Genomic DNA, 7,408 nt, shown 5'->3' with positions numbered 1-7,408 from the left:
AATTTTTATGAAATTATATTTTTTTAAAAAGAGACTAAATAACTACACTTTTTTTAAATGCATGTTGAGATGTCATGTTTTATTTTGTGGCAGGATTAGGGGAAACCTAGTAGTTTGACGAGATAGGCATGTCTACCAAAGGCTTAGGAAGTGGTTGTTTTTGTGATGTTGTTTTGTCATGATTATTTTATTTCCAACCAATGTGCTATATCCAAATGTTTGTATGATGAGATCAAGTTCTTTTTTGTAAGCCCATGTATTGTGAGTTATCTATTATTGCTTTCCAGTTGCTTGTATAGGACCGAGGTGAATATTGTGATTTATCTATTGGTGCTTTTTAGTTGCTTGTATAGGATTGAGGTGAATATTGTGATTTATCTATTGGTGCTTTCCAGTTGCTTGTATAGGACTAAGCTAAATATTTTAATTTTATGAGTTATACTTTTATGAGCTTAGGGCAGGTTATCTATGTGTATGCTAGGAAGTATCTTGCAATAAAGGCCAGATCCCTAAAGAGACTGCTTGGGTAACCCATTGTAAGTTGTGTTAATAAGTGATAAAATTTCATTAATGGGGTTAAAATAAATTAACAAGAGTTAGTGTATTACCTTGCCCATGCCTTGAATACAAGTACATGCTAGGATGGGAGTAGAGAGAATGCTTGGTTGTGACCTTGGGTTAGTATGCCTTGTTTGTAAGAAAGGATACCGATGCCACATAGAATCACTAGGGGGCTAGAGTTTAAAGAGACTGCCAGGGTAAATACCCTTAGACTTGACTCATGTGATGACACTTTCCCACATGCATATTAGGTTTCCTATGTCTTTTTGTTGCCTATGGGATTAGATTTTACTTGTGAACTTGGTACCTTTGAGATAGATTGCTATCAGGATTCCTTGATCTATATTCTTGTTCAACTTTTAGATTGTTATCCATTTGGGAATTGAGATTATCTCTTCAAAACAATGGGAGTGGGCCATTTATGTTTCACAAGGTCAGGTGGTAGTGTTTCTTATACCATTGAGATCCAACAATTGGATGTCATTGCTGGATGTACCTTGTGTAGTTGTTCTATTCTACTGATCTTGTACTTATTTTCTATGGTCATATTATAATTTATTGTACTTTGATTGTTTGGAATCCTATGAGATGTTGTATCTTATCATGATATATATTCTTTTAGTGTTTCATACCCTATGACTTGTACAAAGGATGATTTTGCATTTTGATTATGCCATTTGGCATCTTATGTACTTGTATATTATTTCATTTGATTTCATACTTATGGTTAACATATGACATGGAATTTGTTATGTATCAAATTTAATTTTAATAGAACTTATGTACATGATTCAACATCATGAAACCCTTGGGAGATGTATCTGTTACTATATTGCTTATGTATGTATGTGAGTAATTGTGTCCACTATGTTATCTCTTGTTGTTTTTAATCTTTCAAACAAAATGTTTGGAAAACTTAGTGACATAATAGGTTAATTTCTTTTGGGTTCCTTGGTAGGGCATTGCATAGCAAAACCATCCCAAATTAAGCCACATAAAGAGTAGAAAAAAATAGTTATGAGAAGGACAATAGAACCTAGAGGACCAAAATAAAACAAAGGAATGAGAGGTCCTCTTACATAATCTCAATCAAACCCACAGGATGAGGATCCTACTATTCTAACATAAATGAAAATTTAAAGAGGAGAAAACCCAAGATATAGTGAAGATTAGCAATTCGATCATAAATCTAAAAGGAGACACATTTTAATGAAATAATGATAATATCTACTACATAAACCTATATAAAGCTAGAAAAGATAGGAGATAAAAGAAAGGGTTAGATGTCAAACTCTAGAATCAAGTTTTAGGTGATAAAAAGGGTAAATAACTTGAAGAAAACACATAAGGGCCTATTGGTCATTCGTTTTGCATGAGGTCAACGACAAGAATCCATAGTGTAATTCCTCTCTTGAAAAACAAATCTTTTAAAGGATCCACTCCAAGGTTTAGTGTTTGTCTTGCAACATACCAAAATCCACTCAGTAGAAGATAAATGAGAGTGTTCACAAGGAGGCCTTTGCTGGTTCTAAAAAAACTCTTTTACCATGGAATCAAAGTAAAATCTATTCACTGTCTCAAAATATCACACCAAAAGAACAATATTTTTGTATTTTTTATTTTTTTGATGAATGCAATTTTAACAATGTAGCTAATATGAGGTCCTATTTTAACAGGGGGTTAGCAAAACAAATAAAAAAACTGAAAGCAAATAACCTGAAATCAAATAACTTGAAATTGAAATTCCTAAATGGACATAAGCCATAGAATACAACATGCTACGAGTTAAACCTTTGAAGAAATTGGTAGGAAACCAATGAAAATAGGAGTAGTGCTTCCTAGAATCCATCGATGCAATCTTCGATGAGAATCTTTAACAAATCGAATGATGATTCACTCTTCATCAAATTGCAAGGCCATGAAAAGTGTGCTCATGTGAGACAAAAAACTATGCAGACACAATTGGGTGATCTATTCTCAAGCTCGTTACATCAACAAAATTCATATATCTGTAGAAAACACTAGAACTAAAAGATCATACAACTAGAAAAAACACAATAAACCTTTGGCTCAATCACAATCTCATGAATAAAATCCACAAAACAATGACACATTCAGGCAAGAATAACTACACTCCGAATGCTAGCACCAAAAGCATGAATTTATTGTATAATAATGGTGGCCCTTGTTACATTTTACAATGGGGTATTTATAAGAAATTGTCTCCTCAATTTGTGTTGAGAGTGAGAGATTAATGCAATAAAATGCTTTTAAAACATTTAAACAAACTAAATATATATAAACTGATAATCTAACTAGTGCTTAGAGGGACTCCATCCATATTTTATTCATTAATTGGATGCATGAGCCCTTTACATGTCAAAAACAATGAAAGCATGAGAGGGAAAGTAGGAGGAAGCTATCAGTCGAAGTAGAAGTGCATGGAGACACCAAAAATAGAAGCTGCCCCTTCACTAGGCATGTGTCGGAGTTAAACTACCATCAAAATGTATTCACGATGCATGAAAAGTGCTATTTTTTGAACTGGAAGACAATTGTCAGTGCACCTTTAAATTGCGGACTTGTAGAGCTATGGACCTCAACTGGGTCAAAAATCTCAAAATTTCACTAACTGTCAAAATTGAAATTCTGGCATCTAGGTTTTGCTCATCTTTATCCTAAAGATATGTTTGCATGTTTGCCTTTGATTTCCCTATAATCTCAGTAATCTTAGTAGCATATGGAATATCCAAAGCCTCATACTTGTCTTTGACCTTTTGTCTATAGTTGTCCACCTCAATTTGAGTTTTTGCAAAATCTCCAAGTTTGGTGTCCAACTCTAACAATGCTTCCTCTGTCCTGAAGGCTTGTCTGATGTCTTCATCACTGGATGCTTCCTCTAAAGTCTTTCTAATATTTTCCACAACTACCTCAACTAGTAAAAGCTTCTCTCATTCTTCATCTTCAAAAATGTCCAAGCATGCATCACTGTACAACTTTTTTGCTTCTAAAATTTGCTCTCGGGCCTATTCCTTGAGCCTATGTATCTCATCATGCAATGTTTCCATCACTTTATTTCCATCTGCAATCTTTTCTATTCAATCATCTATCATGTCTAACTCTTCTTTGGTATATACATCAATCAGAATGCGGTACCTTTTCCCTTTTATGGCTTGTAGAGTTTGTAAATCCTTGCTCCATACCCATACCTCATCCATAATATTGAAGTCCTACCTCAAAATTTCCATGATCTTGTCAACATTTTCTTGTGTAGCATGCAACAACTTCAAACTTCTTGTGATTATGGTAAGACCCCTATCGTCAAGGTTGTCTCACCAATCCTAATAAGCTCTCAAAAATGGACTGAGTTGTACACCTTCCCCTTCTCTAAGAATGGTATTCAAAGTCTCCTCAGGGTGTTCAGAATCAAGAGGACCAATAACTTCAGCTAAATATCCTTTTAAGATCTCAACTTACCTATGAAGTGTTCTGATTTCAACCTCATCCTGTTCCATATGGCTGAGAACCTCCTTGACTCCCATAGTCATCATCTGTCGAGAAGTATCCCGTGTAGGCTTTCCTAACATGATATCTTTCACTTCATAGTCCTAAAGGCTAACAACTTCTTCATCTATACCTTTCAGAGGGTGAGCCACTTGTGCAAATAAGTCCTAGTTCTGGGTAGTAGTAATGAATGCACATGGTGTTGCATCATGTAATGGAGAGTTAGGCTTGTTCAAAATCTTTGTAATGTCACAAATATCATCCTCTAAAGCATGGAATTGATGCTTCGCACTCCTCATTATCTCTTTTTGAAACCATCTTGGGATATGTCTTTCTATAACCTTGGATTTGGATGATGAAGGGATGTTTTCAACTACCTCCTTCCCTCTATCACTCTTGCTTGGAGTCTCCTGTTGTGAGGGTTCTTCTTTTGTAGTCTCAATTTTTGTAGATCCCGTAGTTTGATCCTCAACTTCTTGAGAAGGTTGTTGTATACATTCTACTACCTGTGCCTCTTTTGATGGCTCATCAATAACCCTTGGTTTTGGTTCTCCTTGTAATGACCATTCCTTCTGAACATGTTCTTCTAAACTCGAAGGTGGAGGTGTCACTGAAACCTTATCTACCATCATAACTTGAGGTGAAGATGGGGGAGTGAGATGAGGACCTTGTGTCTCAGGTGGCATCTGTGTCCAACCTTGCTATTGAAGTTCACCTGTAGGAGTATCTCTAATCTTATCTCCAACCAATTCTATACCCACTAGCATGAAATCAAAATCTGGGATGGAAAAAACATCATCACCTAATTCCCTCTACTCATTCACCCATCGTTGTACTTCATCTTTCGAAGAAGAGAGTTCTACTATTTCAGCTTGGGTGGGTGGTGGGATATTTGTGAAACTCTTCCTTCTTTCCAATTCTGTAGCTTTGGCCAGCTGGGTTCTCCTTTGTAGAGGCACTTTCTCCTCCTCTTTATCTAACTCTATTTCCCCTTCATCTGATTCTTCCTCAGGAATGGTTTTAGGAACAGATGGATTAGGCACTAATCTTTTACGAACTCTTTGCCTCTTGTTCATTCTAACCTTGATCCTCTTTTGCTTTTGTGGAACCATAGGAGAAATAGGCTCTTCATGCACCATATGAATGGATGTCTCTAAAATTTCTCCCTCTTCTTGTTGACTTCACAAAATAGGAGGCAATGGAAAATCAACCTGGATATGAGAAATTCTGGAGTCTTGGGGCTCCTGGGGAGTAGATTCTTGTCATTGCGAAGGGGCCTATTCTTCAACATGCTCTACCTGAATCCTCTAAGGAGAAGCTCTCTTCTTTCTTTCCTTCTTCTTCTTCTTTGAAGGATGGTAGTACCCCACTAGACGATCAAGCTAGTAGACTATTTTTGGCCTGATAGGAGACTGGAGTGCAAAGATAGGAACTGTGACTTTCTACCCCTTTACCCTTTCTGGGTGAGCATGTGCATGGAATATCACTGTATCTAGAATTGGATCACGTGGAAAGGGTTTCTTGATCCAACTCTTTGTCATTCTGATGACATGTCTTGCTCGATAATTAATATCATCTCCTTCCTCTCTATCAATTTTTGCATTCAGGATGGGCCTCTTGCCAACTTTATCTATATTGAAGAAGGGATCTAGTAGCTCCTATGAGTCTTGTAGCCTTATCTCCTCTAGGATGGTCAAATGGAGAGCCTTCTCCACTAAATACAAAGTCATTCTACAATAGTCTCTGATATGAACATCGTAGTCATTTATGACATTCATCCAATGATCTTCAATGGCATCCTCATGATAGAACTCTTTTCCTACCAGGGTTTCCACTTTACCAACATTTTTGAAGAATGGTCAGGGAGAGTTATATTCTTCAAGAGGATAATTCTCCCATTCCCACTCAAAAGTTAGGGTATCCTGCTTTCTCTTTACCTGGTATGCTCCTATTACAAAAGGCCAATCCTAATAAAGCCTCCATTGTTTTTTGATCCTCTCATAAGCTAACTCAATCTTACCGACAATTTCTATTAGAACCAATTTTTCACTTGGGTAACTTGGGAGTTTCTTTGGATTGATGGATGCACCACCAACCCGAATGTATGTGAATGCCCAAAACTGGATGAAATATGCATTGAGAGCTGTGATCTGCATCTTGGCTTCATCAAACAACCTCTTCCCATAATCCCCTTCAATGAATCAAATGATGGAAAATACGAAGGCATCGTTCACAATTCTATACTCCTTGCTTTGTGGTGAGAGCTTCTTCTTCACTAGCTGAGGATAGACTATATATGGCCATGCATTAGGATCCTACATATTGCCCTTCTTGTATAACTCGAGATAGTCGATTGCCCTTGTTACAAGTAGATATACCACATAAGAAGTCATATAGAACTTCTTCTTGTCCTTTACTATATGCAACTGGTCACATAGGTCCTCACTAAGTGTGGTGTCCCAATCCAGTGGCATCTTTGCATGTTTGATGGTCTCAATGAAGTTGACCATGAATGGAGCAAGATGACCTGCTGCAGGCAATCCCATAACTCTGCTCAGGAGAATGATTGAATATCCAATATCATCCTTCTTGCATCCTTGAGTCATATCCACTTTGCTGATTGTCTTCCCCCAAGGTGGTTTCTCAATGAAGTATGAGGAATATATGATGTTGATGGCCTCCTGGTAATGTTCCTTATGCCACCTCTCATCTACTTCATATGAAAGCTTGATGAACTGATTGACTCTAGGTAGATGAAAAAACCTCTCGATATTATCAAGTCATAGATCCAAGACCACTTCTCTAGTGATTCTCTTTACCACCCTTTCATCAGGAACAAAATGCCAAGACAGGGTCATAATCAATTCAGTTGACTGCACGGTCCTAGGATGTGATGCTGCATTTACTAATCCAAAATGAATTAGGGTGGATCTCAATGATGACCTTTTGGTTGGATTGTTACAAACTCTTAAGAACTCTCCCAAGTCCGTGTTTCCAAGTTTTGTATCTTTGATCTCAGAGTACTCATTGTGTAATCATGATTTTGGGGTTACGCCTTTGAACTTGTACACAACTAGTTTCGCTGCTGGTCTGGATGTGGATGCCATCTGATTATATTACCTACATGTCATAGGAAAAAGAAAAACATGATTAATTATTGGATATATAAAAAAATATAAAAAAGAAAAGAAAAACGTCCCCTTAGAGAACTTATCTATTTTTTTATTTTTTTATTTTATTATTTTTCTTTTAAAACTAATTAAACTAAAAAAAAAAAAAAAATGAGGTATGTGAGTGGAGGTGCGGCGGTACGCAGGGCTAGGGTTTGCATGAGGGTGGCATG

Source organism: Cupressus sempervirens, chromosome 1, assembly GCF_028749045.1.
Source record: "Cupressus sempervirens isolate cs-2001-9-10 chromosome 1, ASM2874904v1, whole genome shotgun sequence".
NCBI lineage: Eukaryota > Viridiplantae > Streptophyta > Pinopsida > Cupressales > Cupressaceae > Cupressus > Cupressus sempervirens.
The sequence above is the reverse complement of the archived record's forward strand: the minus strand, read 5'-3'. Positions refer to the sequence as shown.